General features: G+C 43.3%; 1 protein-coding gene across 1 annotated transcript in view; it reads left to right on the top strand.

Annotated features, from left to right (window-relative positions):
• The window catches only part of LOC126456070 (rho guanine nucleotide exchange factor 12), a 1154422-nt gene that overhangs the window by 1089290 nt on the left and 45410 nt on the right, over positions 1 to 19722 (top strand). The window lies entirely within an intron of this gene.

Below are 19722 nucleotides of genomic sequence, written 5' to 3'. Positions count from 1 at the left end.
TCACTTCCAGCTCGTCTTGCTACAGAGACGGCTAGTCCGATTATTGCGACCACCCGCTAATACTCAGTCGACGCTGCTTTCGGAAACGTCGCCTTGATCTCCAGGTCAGGCTGTCCTCGCATTTCACGGTTTCGTCGAATCACTTCAGGTAGTGCTAGGGTTTGAGATGGCAGGTTCTTGCGACTGCCATTTCTGTTTAGACAACCTACTTTGCGGCCACTTTGCTCTAGCTTGCATTTTACACTCAATTATTCAACACTAATTGTCCTGAGAGATGAAGCAACAATTGGTTAGTCACACTATATCTGCAGTCACTGTAGCGCATGTTATTTACAAGACGATATCTGCCTTCAGACCATGCGATAGCCGGGTTTGGTGATCTAGTGGCAAAGCGTGTGTAAATCAAACCCTAGTCGGACCATGGAATTTCCAATCCGCTTTTAACCCGGTTTTCACCTCTAAAAGATGTGAATATTAGCCAGGAAAGACACGTGGTTCGGATTCCTTTTTAAACTGCAAGTTCGCTTTGCACGGAAGAAGGTAGATCATGGACACGCAAACCGCCAAAATCATTCGCTCCTAACTGAGATTTCGACCAGGTAGTTGGGCCACATGGGGATACTATATTATTATTATACATCATGAGATTACCTTCAGACCGTTAGTAGAAATAAAATGATCCATTATAGTTGCAGCATAACGCTCAACGATCACACGCCGTCGTGTTCAAACTGTAATGAATTGCGTAGTGAAGACTGAAGATCCGAATACAATAGTAAAGACTGAAACTGGACATCTTGTAAATAACATGTTCAGTAAATTGTGACGGATTTTACACTTCCACTTCAGGCTGGTGGTCATAAAGTTCTCGGTAGGTATAATCTTTTTCATACCACATACGTTTGTGATTAAACTCTCACCACCCGTTATTCTCCTGGTTTCCTCTTCGTTTATTTTTATCACTTCTATATAATCCCGTTCCATTGCCCATTGTTCGCTCAACAGTCCCTTCTCAGGGGACGCCCATATCGTACAACTAATACAAAAGTATCTTCAGTAATTCCTGTTCTCTTTCTCGAATTTGACTATTATAAAAGTACTCAAGTCTCCTTTAACAACGCTTATCCCATTACGGTATAAGATCACTCGCAAACGTTGTTGGTGGTACCTCCACGTGGCAATTACCCTGGCCTACAATTCTCGTGTGGAGGTATTGCGACCAAAAATGTTTGGATTGTGTAGCGGTGTAGAAAATCGCAGAAACGAGTTACGTACATTCTGAACAATTTATTTTATTAACTTCGCGGTATTAGTCTGTAGCAGATCTACAGTCCAGCAGTGTTAAGACAGCGTGCGTTTTCCTCCTGCTAAATTTAGTCGTGTTTGACAAAACGCACAGGACCTCTCGCATACCGTAAATTCGCGTCTTAGACTTCAAATCAAAGGTTGGACGAAAATAATCTCCTCCTACAGTGAGATTTCAACGCTGGAACCACTTAGAATGCAGTTGCAGTTACAAAGCAGCCGTCGGCGTACATGTTCGGTGCATGTAAGTAGCCTACATTGCTGTCGTATTCACCTGTGTATACTGCGTAAGTCATTGTACGTTCTGTTTACTAGACTCGACTATAAAGACATCACGTGGTGTACTTCTTGAGCAAAACTGTTACTGAAAGTTTATTCTGGAAACTGTGTTGCACCGGGAAAAATTACCTAAACGCTGATACTCCTACAAAATACAGTGTGGTCGAACATTGGTGTGGTAATTAAATGCTCGCACTGAACAGAATGAGAGAAATACACTTACATAAAATTGTACTGCATGTCTGTCGCACAGTCTCCAAACTATGGCCAACGTCCCGAAATTCAATTGTCTAGAACAGCCGCATTTCCTGCACAGGGCGTCTTCCATGCTAGGTGTCTTCCCTTCTTATACATGTTGCTACGGTCTTTGTCTTGTTTGTTCACGCAATGTACAGACTTGTTTGTCAGTCCGTTCGACTCTAGTTCGCAGCCCGGTACTGGGAGAACTCTTGAGGCCTGTGTAAATTTTTCATTCAGCAGTGACGGTCTCCCAGAGGGCAGTCCTACTTCTTCAGGCTGTGGAAATGTGTGTGTGTGTGTGTGTGTGTGTGTGTGTGTGTGTGTGTGTGTGTGTGTGTAAGGGGGCTTCTCTGTACGTGCGCGTTTCGAGTTTGTGTCATGTCGTTGGTCTTTGGTAGATAACATCATCATCGCCAGAAAAAGTCGCTAAATAAGTTATTCAGTTGGTCCAAACTCCAGGTGATGAAGACTCTCCGACGATAGCAGCTCATATATTCAATTTGCGCGCGATTTTAGTTAAAAGTAGAAAGGGCACAGTCGGGTAGAGTTTGTGTTCTGCTGTCAGCATTTAAGTAGCGTGATCGGTACGCAGTCGCGGTAATACACGCAAAGAAAGAGAGATTTTCAATGGGGAATGCATATAAATCTTCCTGATATGTTACGCCTGTACCAGCTAGAGGCCTCATAAACTTCAAATTCTTACTGATTCAGTTGAACCAGAGGACACAGTTCATTCCACGTAAACACAGCCCACACCATCATAGAGCCATTACCAGCTTGAACAGTGCGTTATTGACAGTTTGGGTACATGGCATCGTGGGGTCTACGGCATACTCGAACCCGACCAACAGCTCTTCCAACTGAAGTAGGGACTCATTCGACCAGGCCACTGTTTTCCAGTCGTCTAGAGTCCAACCGTCATGGTCAGGAGCCTAGGAGGGGCGCTGCAGGCGATGTCGTGCTGTCAGCAAAGGTACTCGCGTCGGTCGTTTGCCGCCATAGCCCATTAACGCCAAATTTCACCGCTCTGTCCTAACAGATAGGTGCATCGTACGTTCCACATTGATTTCTGCGGTTGTTTCACGGAGTGTTGCATACCTGTTAGCACGGACAACTCTGCGAAACCGCCGCTGCTTTCAAGTCGTTAAGTGTAGGCCGTCCCCCATTACGTTGTCTGTGATGACAGGGAACACCTGAAATCTGGTATTCTCGGTACACTCTTGACGCGTGGATCTCGGAATATTGAATTTCATAACGATTTACGATTCTCGTTGTGCAGCCATAATCACATTGGATACCTTTTCACATGAATCGCATGAGTACAAATGGTAGCTCTGCCAATGCACTGCCCTTTCATGCAATGTGTACGCTATACTGCCGCCTTCTGTAAACGTGCATATCGCTATCCCATGACTTGTCCACTTAGTGTAGATTACTTTATCTCGATCATAACAAGTCTTGGACATCAAGTAAGGGTAACTTTGACTGGAAATCCTTAGGATCAAAGATACAAAGATGGTAGACGAGCCTAAAATGAATAATAGGTGATACATAAATTACGGACGGACGTGAATGTTCGGATTTTTTGTTCACATGGTCAACTTGAGAGTCTGCTTATAGCTGTTAACAGTGACGACCGCCAGCTTTAATGTGTGCATTGAAAGATGTTTCGTAGGTGCAACTGCACTCTGTATTACAGATCTCGATGTTAGCACGCCCTATTCATTATAGGCATATATCTGTTGATTTACCAATACTCCCCAATTATTATGCTCAATGCAGTATTCTTCGAAGTTTGCATTTTTCGAACTAGTTTATGAATATTTTCGCACGATTCGGCATCTCAGATTCTTCTGTGCGAATAATTCTATGTCGGCTACGTTGGTACCCCTCTGTGACTCGATGTACAAAGTTTCTCGTTATGAAACAAGCAGTTTGGTGACACGTACCACAAACGCGTTGTTCGTAGAGGGTGGTTGTTCAGTGCCCGCCTAGCCAGCTTATTTAAATTTTTTCACTGTTCATCTGAATGCTTTGAAATGGAACTGCTAATTTGTTCCTGCAACCGAAGCTTGTGCTCACTCTATAATGAAATCATCGACAGATAGTTAAACTCTTAATATTCGTTCCTTTTCGAGAGTTATAAATAGTTCTCATCGATATACTTGAAAAAAGAGACAGCATTGGTCGTATATTTTTTACTATTGCAAAATCGATTTTCTGTCACTGAGTGACCATCTTCAGTGCTATATTGTATAACTTAAATTGGGATGCACTGTTGTCATTAAGCTTACGGCAATCACAGACTCAGTTGTCTGTGATTGCCGTAAGCTTAGTGACAACAGTGCATCCCAATTTAAGTTATACAATATAGCACTGAAGATGGTCACTCAGTGACAGAAAATCGATTTTGCAATAGTAAAAAATATACGACCAATGCTGTCTCTTTTTTCAAGTATACCTGTTATCTGGTCGTAGTGCACAAGACAACATGGAGTCGCCAATCAATAAAAGTTCTCATCTTGTCTCTCAATTTGGCTCCGCTACTCTTTTTATGTATTATGTTTACAGTGAACTCTTTTTGTCCTTGTTTCGATAAACGACATATTACGTTCAGTGTATTGTGGAAGGCATACCGTCTTTTGTTTTTACAGAAATACATTTCGAGAGATTTTCCAGGAAACGAATGAAACTTCGTTCGGCTGCACGCGCTAGTGGAATACTGATGTACGAACTGTAAAAAGACTGGCAGCTCTCCAGTTGTACTAATGTGTTTGTACCATCTTGATTTACTCCAATCTAAGATAAGCAGTTTTAATGTTTCCGTCCTCCATTGAGCATCCGTTATACAACGCTTCACTTCAGCTTCCCTTTAAAGCAGAAGCAATATGGTTTCGAAAAACTATTCCAAAAAATCCACTTAATAGGTTTCACTGTATCGCATTTGCGACAACTCTTCCCTTTCCTTAGATGGAGTTAGTAACGCAGCCCCGTTTTTGCTAGTATTACGGGAGCGTCGAGTAATGTCGTAGACGGAGCAACAGTGGAACTGGACCACGAGTGAATGAAGAAATTTATACATGGCACTTGATTCCACCTTCGCTTTGTAGAATTGTTAAAGTAGCACACTCTTCTTAAGGGGAGAAACAGCAACCACTATAATGACAGGTCCGTCGTGTAGAGAGAGAGAGAGACTGTTGTTGTTGTTGGTGGTGGTGGTGGTAAGCGTTGAGGAGAATACAGTTTACTTCGCAGGTTCGCAGAAGACTTACTATAACCAATGTAATATTTAGCAGAGGGAGTTGGTCCACAATTTCTATTTATTAACCGCAATATCTACGCTCATAATTGCTCTAGTGAATGAATTTATGACTGTAGGGGAATGGGCAGAGAGGTTTCGCGATATGAATACTACAGATCATATGTTGGAAGGATGCTCCGGGAAAGCTAATTGCAATCTCGTACAAGCTAACAAGGGCCGTTCCAGATTTCCGCCCAAATCTTCTTCTGCATTGTGATCGACAACGAATAGAGCCAATGAACTACGTTTCGTCACTTTCTTCAAGCCACATATTTATGGCAGTCAGGAGTAAATGCATCGCCTATTAACTTTTCCATTTATATGAACGAATGTGTGTTATTTAGTCGCTGTACTTGCAGGGCGCGTCTATGATTTCACAACTTTTAAAAGTGGCGTACACCGATCAGCCAGAACATTATGACGACATACCGAATGGCCGGTATTTCCATCTTTGCCACGGATAACAACGGCTACACGTCGTGGTATGGAAGCAATGATGTCGCTAGAAGGAGTTTACACCACATCTGCGCAGGCTCGCACGCACGCACTCACGCGTGTCACCTAATCGCCGTAAATTCCGGGAGGGGGCCGATGAGCTCTGACGCGACGTTGAATCACATCCCAGACGTGTTCGATCGGGTTCAGATATGGCGAGTTGAGGGGCCAGCAGGTCAATTGAAACTCGCCACTGTGTTCCTCGAATCACTCAATCACACTCCTGGCCTTGGGGCATGGCGCATTATCATGTTGAAAAGTACCATTTACGTCGGGGAACATAATCGTCATGAAGGGGTGTACGTGGTCTGGAACCAAAGTACGATACTCTTTGGCCGATGTCCACGTGAATGTTCCCCAGGACATAATGGACCCGCCGCAGCTTGGCTCCGTCCCGCAGCACAAGTGTCAACGAGCTGTTCTCGTGGAAGACGACGGATTGTTGCCCTCCCATCGGCATGATCAGGGTATCGGGATTCATCAGACCATGCAACGATTTGCCACGGCGCCAACGTCCAGTGCTGATGGTCACGTGCCCATTTCAGTCTTAGTTGCTTGTGTTCTGGCGTTAACATTCGAACATGAACGGGTCGTCGGCTGCGGAGGCCCATCAATAGTAGTGTCCGGTGCGCTGTGTTTTCAGACACGCTTGTACTCTGCCCAGCATTAAAGTCTGATGTTAGTTCCGCCACACCTCGCCTTCTGTCTTGCTTTACCAGTCTGCCCAGCCTACGACGTCGAACATGTGTAATAAGGCTGCCCCATCCAACGGCGTCTGGACGTGGTTTCACCTTAGTTTCGCCACGTGTTGAAGACACCACAGCACTCCTCGAACACCCTACAAGTCGTGGACAGTTTCCGGAATGCTCGTGCCGAGTCTCCAGGTCATCACAATCTGTCCTGGGTCAAACTCAGATCGCGCGCCTCCCCCATTCTACACACGGAAAGCATGCTTATTGATACTACATACATAGTGCGTGTGTCTGACTAGCAGTCATTTCTCGCCAGTTGACGCTGTTGACGCCTGGACGGGTGTATATCGACAGTAGTTCGGAGCGCATAATATTCTGGCTGCTCAGTGTACTTTACGGACTCTGTTGTGTGCTCAGTGTCTCGGAATAGACTCCACCTTGCTTTTATAGCCCTCCTGACATAATTTTTTCACTAAATAGGATCCCATTCCTAGAATGTACGTAACTTTGACATTCTTGTATTAATTCCCAGGAGGGACTACTTCAGCGCGGCGGTCCTTGCCTTTGTGGTTACAATAACATCAAATACAGATGTGCGGGAGAGAACGTCCGGTTGTGTCCAGCAGGGTCTCTCTCTCTCTCTCTCTCTCTCTCTCTCTCTCACACTCACTCACTCACTCAGCTCCCATTGAAGAGCGCCGGCTGACGTCTGTCTCTAATTTTGGCGCGCCGTGGCGCTCCTCTATTTTGGAGGCGTCGCGCGCCACACCTACACTACAGCTGCTACCTGTACGCCGCCGCCAGTTGCATAGCAAACCACGGCACTTCTCCGTGAGACCTACTCTCCATGTTTTTGCCACACGTCATTTCAATATCAGGCGCTAGTTTCGCGGGAGAAGGGGGGGGGGGGGCGGGGAGGGGGACGCGCTCGGACTTCGAATAGCACTACTTCCGTCCTAAGGATGAACTTCTCTCAATAGAAATCAGCCCGTGATTACCGCAAAATGTCCTACACCAAGTAGTAAACGTTAAAAACTCGCAGACGTAAACACGTGCCCACTCAGTTTCAGCTGGTATTCGGTTAAACGACAGTGTCTCCCTCCTAGCAGCCAGCCGTATATTTCGACATACTTCGGATTCGAAAACTGTATTCAACTGGGAATGTATCCTAAAAAGTTAACGTTAAGAATGTGGCAAACGAAGTGCGTTGTTTAATTCCACAGCTGACGTGGAGTGACGTTAATGTCCTTGGCTTTCAAGGAATTTCACGCGAAAGACGTGAACTAGGTCAGGACAGTCAAGCCTGTAGCTTGCTATGACTGCTGACAGCTCTCCCCAAACATATTACACAGAAAAACGAACTGTAGACGTAGCCAGTGTGGCAGCATCGTCGTTTTTATGTCCGAGAAACAGGAAGGGAGTGATACTGGGGAGCACTCCTGTAGTCTTACAAGAGTAGCTCAATAAGAAAACACTGAGCGACTCTTTAATGTGACCGTACACCTTGCACACTATCAGTGCGACAGTATATATTTACACTGTAATAATCTCTCTGGCCAAAAAAGTGAAGCACCTAAAACTGGAGGACGGAAGGAGACGACGCTTCACGGACTCAGAGGGTATGTGATAAAACTTCAGTGGTTATACGATCGAGTCAAATTTACGAAGTACTCGGCAGCATGAGCGCACTTATGAGTGTGAAGTTGCACACTCTCTGGCCAGGATGCATCTGCTGATAAGGTGGTAAGTATCCTGTTCTGAGCAAATTGACCATTCACTGTTGTAACTGGTCCTTCATATGCTCTGGGACAGATTTGACGTAGAGTTGGTCGCACACATGTTCTATCGTGCTCTGATACGAAGATCTTGCTGGCTACGGGAGTACCTCAGCATGACATAGACGGTTTGTAGACATTCGTGCCGCGCGTGGACAAGCATTGTCCTGCTGAAACAAGGCGCCAGGATACTGGCGTATCAGGGGCAACAGCACGGCGCAGGACGTCTGCAACGTACTGTTACGCCGTCGGTTCCCTGAATCGCCATCAGCCGTGACCTGAAGCCATACGCGTAGGCTCCCCACACTGTGACGCAACGATTAGCATCGCTGTGCCTCTCCAAAATGTGGTAAAAATGAGATCTCTCCACATGTTCCCGCCACACTCGTCGACTATCGCTACATCAGCAGTCCAGGCTTCCTCGTCAGGGCTCTACTCCGAATGCAGATGTTTCTGTTGTGCTACCGAAAGCTGTTGCTACTCTCCGACCAATGATGCGTGACGATACAGAAATTTGCATGGAGTCTAGGACTTCTCTCGGATGATACGCGTTTCACAGTTTAGTGAAAGCCTTTTCTGAAACTATTTACCACATCTGACGACTGGTTTCTTCTTGCATCGTTGAAATCAAATACAGTAAACCTGCTTAAGAACTTTGTTAGTCGTGAAGTCGAGTTCGGTGTGACGAATGCTGCCAGGTTTTCGGAAACTTGGCATCTATGCGTAATATTTATAATTTTTCGTATACTGCTGCCTAATAATTCTTTTATCCATATCACCAATGATACGTTTGTGTGCTCTCTACTTCTTCCGTGTAAATACTTGAATCGCAACTCTTGTTCCGCGTCGTGACCCTCCTGCCGTAACTTGCATATGATCGATTTACTCAACTTCAACATTGTTCATGCACATTCTGCCACTTTTTCCATCACTTCTGTCACGTCTTTCTCTTCGTCATCATCATTAAATTTAATGACGTAAACAGCAAGCCTTTGTGGCTGGCTGCGGAGGAATTTTCCGAAGTCACTTTCCGCTCCTGCGCTGCGAGATAGCGACACGCACTACGCGGATATAACTAGTTACTTAAGTTTTTTCGCGCTACGCTCGAGTGCACTGTGCGCTTTGTACGTAGAAGCAAGATAACTTCGATATTAAAGCAACGGCATGAAGAATCGGTATACGCTTCTGGTCGCTGACACATACGTGTTGTGAATCATCACAAAAGCACACAGATTGCGTATGACACGGTCTTTTATGGGGAAAGAATGTACAAACTACTCTGCAGGGGAAGAACTGCGACGAAGGAAAGATCCTACAGGACCCATTACATACATTCTTGGTTACTGTTGCGCTGTTTAGGTTGCAACCGAGTAGACCAGATAGCTGATCTTCGGCAAAATCAAATACGGTATGTGTGAGTGTGTGTGTGTGTGTGTGTGTGTGTGTGTGTGTGTGTGTGTGTGAGTAGCTGCCAGCAGAATACCTTGCGTTAGTGCTAGTTACAGTCTGAAACAGTTATTGAGAAAAAGATAGGGACGTTAGGCTGTTACTGTATACATAGTCATTTGTCACGGTTCACCTGTGGTATAGCATTTTTGTGGGATATAACGCATAGCTATATTGTTCTGTATCCGTTCTACATCTACGAAGGTGTGTCAGCTGTATAACGTGTTAAGGACAAACTACCTGCTTCATTTGCACTGTCACATCAAATAAAATGGAAAAAAAGTAGAAAGTCAGTCTAAAATTAACAGCATTGAAAAAGAGAGAAAAATATTAATATAATTATTTGAGAACTATGCCTTGATAAATCTTATTACCATCTGCCTTCAAAGGTGTAAGTCTTTGTGCCCAAAGCTCTTTTCGGACTTCCCGCAGTATATGGAGGTTAAGTAATCAGCTGAAATGCAGTTTTCGTCCCAACCAAAAAGACCGTCTGAGAAACAACAAAGACCGTAGACATCAGTTAAGAAGCAGCCGTTTGTCACGAAATATTCGTGGCGATTACCACAAGCTGAAAGGACATTGCTTTGAGGCCTAACTTTTGAAAACCGCATGATGTAAGAATTATTCTATGTAGTGAAATGGTTGCGATAGTACTGGGCCGCAGAGTTTTGGCCCCAGTTAAAGAGGACTTTCTAAACAACATCAACAACAACAAAAGAAGTTAGATCCGCACGGAAGAGAAGTTAGCCGAGCATTTTGGCTCGTCTGGTCTCTAGAAACACAGAAGTCACGTGCCTATTGAAGCTGCGGCTGCGGCAGGAAGAGTATCCGGCCACCCTTTACCTCCAAGATTGCCAAATCCATGCGGACTTCAATGCGAGGCGCTTTTAATACTTCACACAAAGTGTGTGTCGAAATCTGGCAGAAGATCCAGAGATATTCTGGTCATACGTAAAGTACACCAGCGGAAAAACAAAATCAATACCTTCGCTGCGCAGTAACAATGGTGATGTTACTGGTGAAAGTGCCTTAAAAACAGAGCTACTAAGTATGGTTTTCCGAAATTACATCACCCAAGAAAACTAAGTAAATATTCCAGAATTCGAACCAAGAGCAACTGCCAACATGAGTAAGAAGTACACATCCTCGATGCAGGAAAGCAGTTTGTCATGTAATAAAGGCAAGGCCTTGTGTTCTGATTGTATACCAGTCAGGTTCCTCGCAGAGTACGCAGGTACAGAAAGTTGCTCCATATTTAGCAGTCGAATACAACCGACCACTGAAGACTGGAAAATTGCACAAGTCACATGAATAAGCAAGAAACGGAATAGGAATAATCAGCTAAATTGCAGACTGGTATTGCTAACGTCGAATTGCGGTAGGGTTTTTGAACATATACTGCGTTCGAACATTGAGTTATCTCGAAAGAAACGATTTATTGAGAAACAGTCCACATGGATTCAGAAAATACCGTTCTTGCGAGCCACAACTAGCTCTTTATTCTCACGAAGTAATGAGTGAGTGCTATTGGCAGGCGACGTCAAATTGATTCAATATTTTCAGATTTCCCCGAAGGCTTTTGACACCATATCTCACAAGCGACTTCTAATCAAATTACGTGCATGTGGACTATCGTCCCAGGATTCGTGATTTCCTGTCAGAAACCTCACATCTCGTAGTAACTGACGGAAAGTCATCGAGTAAAACAGTAATAGTAATTGGCGTTCCTCAAAGAAGCATTATAGGTCCTCTGCTGTTTCTGATATACGTAAAGGATTTAAGAGACAATTTGAGTAGTACCCTTGGATTGTTCGCAGATGACAGTCTTACAAAGCCAGCAAACGATCAAAACTGCAAAACGATTTAGGCATGATACCTGTGCCGGCCTGTGTGGCCATGCGGTTCTAGGCGCTTCAGTCTGGAACCGCGTGACCGCTACGGTCGCAGGTTCGAATCCTGCCTCGGGCATGGATGTGTGTGATGTCCTTAGGTTAGTTAGGTTTAAGTAGTTCTAAGCTCTAGGGGACTGATGACCTCTGAAGTTAAGTCCTATAGTGCTCAGAGCCATTTTTGAACCATGATACCTGTATGGTGAAAAAAATGGCAATGACTCTCCATAATAAAAAGTGTGAATTCATCCGCCTGAGTGCTAGAAACAGACAGTATCGACGGAGGACATCGAAAAAGTTAAGTCAGCTCGTTTTGTACTGTGGCGAAACAGGGGAGACAGTGCCACGTATGTGATACGTGAATTTGTGCGGCAATCATTAAAACAAAGGCTTTTTTCGTTGCGGCAGGATCTTCTCATGAAATTTCAATCACAATTTTTCTCCTTAAAGTGTGAAAATAATTTGTTGGTACCACCTACATCGGGAGGAATGATCACAATAGTAAAATTAATCAGAGCTCGCACGTAAAGATTTAAGTTTGTTTTTTCCCGCGCGCTGTTCGAGATTGGAAAGATACAGAAATAGCTTGAAGGTGATTCCACGAACCCTTGCCGGGCAATTCATTGTGTATTGCAGAGTAATCATGTAAATGTAGACGGTACGGGATAAGACTAAGAAAAAGATGGCGACCTAAAATCAACATTAGGATAGGCCAATGGGAGACTTAAATTTGTTCAAAGGCTGCTGGGAGCTGCGCTTCTAGGATCGTCAACAAATCTGGATAGCCCATACATTGTTCAAGAAATTCACAGGGAATGCAAATGAGAATCCTTGGAAGAAAGGCGAGGTGGTTCTCGCGAAACACTGTTGGGTAAATTTAGAGAACCTGTATTCGAAGAAGACTGTCCTAGCATTATGCCGCGATCTACGTGTAACTCGCGTAGGGATCACGAGAGACGTAGATCCGCAAAGTGTGAGCATAAATGCCAATGATATTGTGCTGTAGTTATAAAAATTGCTGCCGGAAGTCGGGCGGAACAGGAGTGGGTATCTCCGTGGCGTCTAACTGACGCACAAAGGGGATTTGCCGGCTGACAGGAAGTGCAGTAAATTAGCTTGCCGGCTTGTGGTCTCTGAGCTTTACTATTTGGTGATAGATTGCGGCCGTTCTTGGCGGGCCACGCCAAATAAACGTCCCTCACTTGCCGCTCCGGTAAACCGGCGCCGGCTAAAATCGGCCCAGAGTGCGCGGGCTCCCGCTCCCGCTGCCGCTGGTATGTGTAGTTCTGTGCCAAGGAGCGCGGACGCGCCGCTGTCTGCCGCCGGGGCACGGAGCACGGGAATGTAACCCCGCGCCAGTCGTCACCGTGTTGCCGTTGTCTTAGGCGTAGATCATAGTTTAGTTTCGAACATAGTAACTCCGGCGTAGGAGAAATCGCGAAGAAATACTGTTGAATCAGCTAAGTAAGCAATTCGTTGCACTCGTCGTTGTCAGTGTGTTTACGACATATCTAATTCCCACGAATTGGGCTGAAGGTCAACCGGCTCCAGAATCGGGATTCTCTTTGTCGTCTTGTTATGCACAGACCATTGGGCTTCTGTAATGTCTTCTGTTAACAAATTTTCCTCTATCTCTAGTTGCTTAATCTACTGAATTAAGCTATTTTGTTGCACGAATGCTTATCTTAGTTCTGTAGTGGAAAGGGAATAAATGACACTGTGTAAGCGGGTGCCCAAACAACACCGACTCAAAGGAAGGCCTCGGCGCTTGTTGGTGACGTCACGTCAGCTAGGCACGGCGAACGCCAGGCCTGTTGCAGGCAGAAACGCCTGGGCGTGCTTATCACTATAAATCTCTTAGTTTTGGACAAAATGTTTGGTATTGTTTTGGATTCTGCAGTTTTATTTTGATGAAAGATTTTCTTACTATTGTAAAGCTACAAATGAAGATCATAGTTCTGTATTACTGAATCCTGTCGAAACAAACTTAGATCAGTATAAGAAGACGCTTTGCCCCATTGCAAGCTTCGGAAATTTTACATTCGAGTAACTATATTTACTTGACCCATTTAGTTATCGATACTTAACCCAACCCTCTTAAAATTAACTCGTTTATTTATTTATTCATTTATTTTCGTTTGACATCGTCACTGGAAATTTGAACTAATTTACATGTGTAAATGTCCAACTGTTGCCAGTCATTAGAATTCCTTTCGTTGAAAACGACTGTAATCTAAACAGGAAACAAAATAGCTTCATACACCGAAAATACTGCTGAGCTTAAACTTTTTTGAACATGCACATTAGAAAAGATAAATATTCCCCTCTTGCAACTGAAAGGAGAAACTTTGAGATAAAAAAATTTTATTTGATAAAACAAGTATCTCTTTCGCCTCTTCTGTGCCACACCCCCTCCCCCAACGTGTACAATCGCAAGACATTTCATTAACATTCAGTGCTCCTCACCCCATAGTCAACCAAGATACCTAAAGAAGAGCACCAATATATTCACAGTTTCTTGTAAAAGCAACTCAGTACAAACGTAACTTCCTCAGATTTACAAATAAGGTAAAGAAGCACAAATTCTGTTGCTTCTGTACCATGAAGTTGTTTTTGTATGTCAATCCTTAAAACAGGTGGAAATTTAAGTTCAGGAGTACACTATTTGTTAGGAAGTGTAATGAGTTCCACAATTAATTGATAGCAGAAATCTCTCAGAACAATGTGTGTTGGTCAACTATCGCCAAGAGTTTCACATTTTCCTCTGTCAGAGAGGGAGAAACAGCCATTATGAGTATGCGTGCAACAGACCTGGCTCGTGACGTCACGAGCAAGCGCCGAGGCCTTCTTTTGAGTCGGTGTTGGCCCAACGCATTAAAAACTCTTTCTGCAGGATAACAATCTGATGGAGGAACAGTCGTGACCTCTTATGTTTGGAGTGCCGTCTCTAAGTGCAGTGAACTAATAGAACACAAAAAAGAAAGTTCGAGACACACGGGACGTGTTGTTGTTGCTTTGCCATTCATATAGTGGAAATAACCAACTGGAAAGAGGCCTGTTTAAAGGACAGGCAGAAGACAAGCCCGAGCCCTAGAAATAGTAAAAAAAAATCGGTATTTTGCGTATATTGTTGTATCACATCAGACGATATTTTTTGAAGAAAAAGTTAATTTTATCCTTCGTCATATTCACTCTAATTTTTCTTCTTGATTGCAGACATTCATGGTTTGTCGTCTTCTAAACAATTTGCCTTCGTGTACTTCTTGTAAGTTTCGGATTAAAAGCTTTCCGTTTGGTGATTGATCAGTCCAGAACTTCCCTTAATTCAGCAAAAGAATATCTGGAAAGCCTAGAACTAGTTGTTATACATATTCTTCACTAGGATTAAACTCTTCTTTCAGCGCGAACAGGAAGTTGCCTTAGAATGTTTTTTTTACTTTTTTATCGGCCGTGATAAAGTCCGGCTGAGGGCTCTTGACGCCGTACTGAGGATCCCAAGTGGTACAATGAGTAGTTAACCATCAGCGACGAAATTCACACACATTCTCAAACAAAGGCCGCCTGATGCCAGCGGAATTATATGGGGTCGCTCTCGTTTAGTTTATTTGTTCGTTGCGAGTCTGTGTCACTCTTGAGTTTACTTTCCCCATGTATATAGTCTGATAGTTTACGCTTGAGTTGCAACACAAACTCCTCAAGCAACTTTTGGCTCGTTTAGTCTAGGCCTTTACACCGATACAGACGCGTTTTTAGACAAACGTTGTATCATTAAAATCGAAAATCATGAGTTTTGACTGTTTCCGCATTTCCCGACGTCAGGGGTATTACGTATCAGCCGAACTGCACTACAGCCTTCCTGACTAAAACTATATCAAAATTGCTACGATGTGTTTATTTTAGTTTTATTGAAATGTGTAATTAGTTTGCATGTCAAAAGTCATAAGTGAGCACAACTTTCAAAGAAATTGTAGAAGTAGTCTATGGGCCGATGACAGCTACAATTGTAATAGCACGGTATCATAGCAGACGGCATCGAGATGTGATAGTAGAATGATTTTATTTTTTTGAACATTTAAATACATTGATGTGAGCGAATCTCCAAGGGGCAAGTCAGGGAGAATTACATTGGCGGTATTGAGAGCAGGAACACTACTCCATGTAAATCGGTGCAGCCATAAGCGTATCAAAAGTGAGGAAAAGGGGTCGAGTTCGCATTGTGCAAGTTAACTGTCACATCTATTGATTGTTGATTGAAATTAAAAGCGGGAAAGAAATTGTAAGCGATGGTTGATCAATTTTCAAAAATAATTTCAATCAATCAGCAGATGGAAGCGAGTTGCCCTTACCGGATAAAAACTGAACCTGACTTCCTTTGCCTTAAACACTGGCAGCGTTTGCTGAAACACAAAATGATGGTTCTCATTGTTTAACTTACGGGAAAACGACGATAGTTTTATGAAAAATTGAAGAAAGAATTACTCAAACTTCCCCTTACTTCCGCCTGATCCCGAGTTGGAAGAAATTTCGGAGCTGGAGGTGAATGTTCACTGCCGTGAAGATTTTATGGTAGCCACTATTGTTTCGCAAGTCTTTCAAAATCCCACTTCAAGAGTCAGTGCATTTCTTGTAGTGGCCATTTTCGCAGCACCTGTATACAAACTACAGTTGTTTCAAAGAAAATGCCTTTTTTGGCATGCTGCACATCGAAATTTTTATTTATGCACCCAGACGCGTTTCGCCTTTTTTACAAGGCATCTTCAGTGGGTGTCCTGAAATATTGCATGATTTGTCCATTTTTACACGTAGGTTATGGTTTCACATCTAGGTTATAGATTTAAAAACAGTTCTTTGACGTTTTTTATGAAATAGGAGTTACCTGTAAGTACCTTTCCATTTCATAAAAAAACGTTAAGGAACTGAAGATGCCTTGTAAAAAAAAGGCGAAACGCGTCTGGGTGCATAAAAAATAAAAAATTTCGATGTGCAGCATGCAAAAAGGCATGTTCTTTGAAACAACGGCAATTTCTATTGATGAATATAGGCTAAACCTGTGGTGCAGACCCTGCCAGGCAAAATTTTGTGAAAACCTTGCAGCAAAAGTAGCATTTCAGAGCAGTTATCGAATTAAGAGCGTATAACGAAGCATTTAAGGGTTGTTTTTTTAATCCTAAGAAATTTTACTATAGAGTTAATGATTTAATGAACTGACGAGATTTAAAAACAAGAATGAACTGACACTTTCGTATTTAAATTCCTCTTTCCTTATGCGACTGTTAGTTGGTATTTTATGGCTGTCCAAAGCTACAGGTTATACGGAAACAGGTGTCTTACTACAGTACTAGTTATACCTAGAACTTTATATTGTCAATCGGCAAGAATGACATGGATATTGTACTATGATGCCTCGTACAGCCATGAAATGTACGATTCAGTGCTGGAAGTTTTTTGGAATTTTTTCGAATTAGTGGTAGTGTAATTAGTACGACCAATAAATATACTTTGTATTAAAAAAAAGCATCTGACTTCTGGATTTCCAGCTAAAACGCTAGCAGTGGCCACGAGGTCTTCCTGTTAAGCTGTCAGGACGTCTTAGACGTTTACCACCGTGAAAAACTTGGGAAACCGTGACCGGTTTGGACGAAAAGTGGTGTGGAGGAATCCTGTCTACGGCAAAGTGGAACTAACATCAGGCTGTCGAAATTGCCTCAATGAGTATTTTAAAGATGGTAGCGGTCTTGCCAGCCGAAGTGCCACATGTTTGACCGGATGCTGTTGGGAATTTTGACGCGTGATTGGAGGGGAGACTGCCGACTTAATTCACAACAACTGTCCACTAAAACAGCCGCGGGAGGCCACAAATACGCCTACGTCCAGTGCGATTACAGGAGGGTCCACAGCGCAATAGTTTGTTTTCGTGGTTCGGTCGCCTAGGCTGCAGCCTAGATACCTGCGTGTAAAGGCTGAGTGGAAGCCACTCCCCTGGAAACGTAGGACAGAAGTGGACGGGCCTAAAACGAAGGCAGACAACGGAAAAAATGAGTTCTAAAGTAAAAAGTCTTTGAGTGCCCTGCTGAGAGCTTGGTCCTCGTTGCAGCCACCAGCTGAGCGATGTCCCGTGTGTTTGCTGAAAGTTCCCCACCCTCAACCTGTTACGCTCCCCCTCCCCCCTCCGGGAGCCCCCTGGCCGCCTGAATGGGCGGCTGCTGGCTGGGCAGAGCGCCGCGGCGCGCCGTTATAAATACAGCGGCCGCCGACATGGCCACGCCGACGCCGACGTCGCCCATCAAGAGCGTCTTCACCGGCGTCCAGTCGCAGGCTTCCAGGTAACACCTTCCATTGGCTGTGACTTGACGCGTGAGTTCCTAGGGTCTGTTCTGCTACACCAACTCTAATTCAGTGACAGCAACTACAGAATAGTGACAAAGTATAATTTTTTTTTCATATTTTCTTCTCGCGTTTAATGACGCCTAGTCATTTGTGACAGTTGAACTTGTAGTGCGTTTCATCAGACCCGGAATTATACCCGACCAAAAAGGATCAGATGTCTTAACTGTTTGTGGTACAAAATTATGTCCTATCTCTATGAAATCAATAGGAAGTTTTCTTAATACCAACAAATATAATGCAGCAATTTGCTCTCTTTGCTTCAGTAGGTATGAATCATCAGTAGTTCCAGATGAGAATGCAGTGTACCCCACATTCCTCAAAAACTTGCCCCCTCCACACCAAACTCTGATATTACTTTCTGCCCACTCCAAATGGAGGGTATTTCAGCAGTTTCCAATTAGCTGGTTGCTTTGTTTGTTCTCATCATAGTGTGATGTAAAAAATTTATATTTGAATGGAATGCTTGTTTTTATTTATTAAAATAACCGAGAGATTAACCACTGATTGTACTGACAATGGAATGCATTGATAAGTGTGTGATACTGCTGTTTTTTTTTTAAAAAATAAACTGCCCGAACCGTAAATATAATGTCAATTATGGGCAGTCGGGAGCATCCGGTAGCTCACGCAGTGCCTGTGTTGGGGGGGGGGGGGGGGGTGTGTGTCACGGTACATGTGCATCGTAATGTTCAATAAACAGTTGTACATAAGTGAGAAAACCATAATTCTTTTACCCACAGAGTTTTCAGATATTTTCACGCGTATTTGATTACAAACTTCTGAATTAAGCAGGAAAAATAATCAGTCTTCAGCCACATACTCATTGCCTGTTTTGTTTTATGCAGTGATGCGTGGCCAGTTCAAGGCCCAAGTTACACGAGCCACTATTTAGAGCACCAGAGATACTACAACTGTAAAATTTCTGTATATGACATGAGTTGTTAGCAAAAACCGACACAAGTGAAATTGTAAGAGTGATGAGAGAGGAGGAAGGGTACCAAGTAAGTGGTCTATGTGGTAAAATGTTCTTGAACCTAACCTGACAGTATGCTGTATGGAAACTTTAATGCAGCTTCCACAGTTATCTCACCTTGAGAAAACTGAATAACTGCACCTCCATAAATTTTCTCTCTTCCACTTTACGTGGGTCTGACCTCATCCTTGGTATATGATAGGAACACACACCAAACCCTTGTCCAGCCACCCAAATGTGTGTGTACATTATACCACTTTCTCTGTTCTAAAGATAGGTGTAGGTTATACGACATTTCTTTTTACTTTGCTTGTGTTACCTTGTTATAGCTATGCGGGGTTCATTATTTTATTTTTGTACTCTTCTGCAGTGACAGCCATGTGGCTACTGGTTAATAGTGGGTTCAGCACTCAAAAACAGTTCCAAGTGTCGGCCAGTTGCAATTGCTCAATGTCTCTCTCTTTGGAGACTTTTTTATTTAAAATAAAATCTTTGGAAATGAGACAGCAGCTACTGGTTGCCTATCTGTGTTTATGCCCAGACATTAGAAGTATGACAAATTAAACAACGAGATATGCTTAGTTGTCGGTAACGCAAACAGGTGTCTTCTCACCAGTTGGATGCAAAAGATAGTATAACGTATACTGGAATATAGTTGATGGAGGAGGCACCTACAACTGGATTGCCAGTGAGGGTAGAAGTGTGTACATATGAAACAGGTTAATGCAAATAACAGCATTTTATATTATAGGAGAAAGTAACAGAAATGTTGTAAAATAATAAGTGTGAACTTATGAAGGAATATACTTAATGCCACAAAAAAAAAAATGTATCAAATTTTAAAACTTAGATCTTAGGAATAAATGTCCCTCATGAGCAGATGTTTTTGTCTTCTTGGGTGAAGGTTGCCAAGAAGAGGAAAAACCTAATTAGAAAATTA

The sequence above is a fragment of the Schistocerca serialis genome, chromosome 2, assembly GCF_023864345.2.
Source record: "Schistocerca serialis cubense isolate TAMUIC-IGC-003099 chromosome 2, iqSchSeri2.2, whole genome shotgun sequence".
Taxonomy (NCBI): Eukaryota; Metazoa; Arthropoda; class Insecta; order Orthoptera; family Acrididae; genus Schistocerca; species Schistocerca serialis.
Note: the sequence above shows the minus strand (reverse complement) of the source record. Positions and strands in the feature narration are given on the sequence as shown.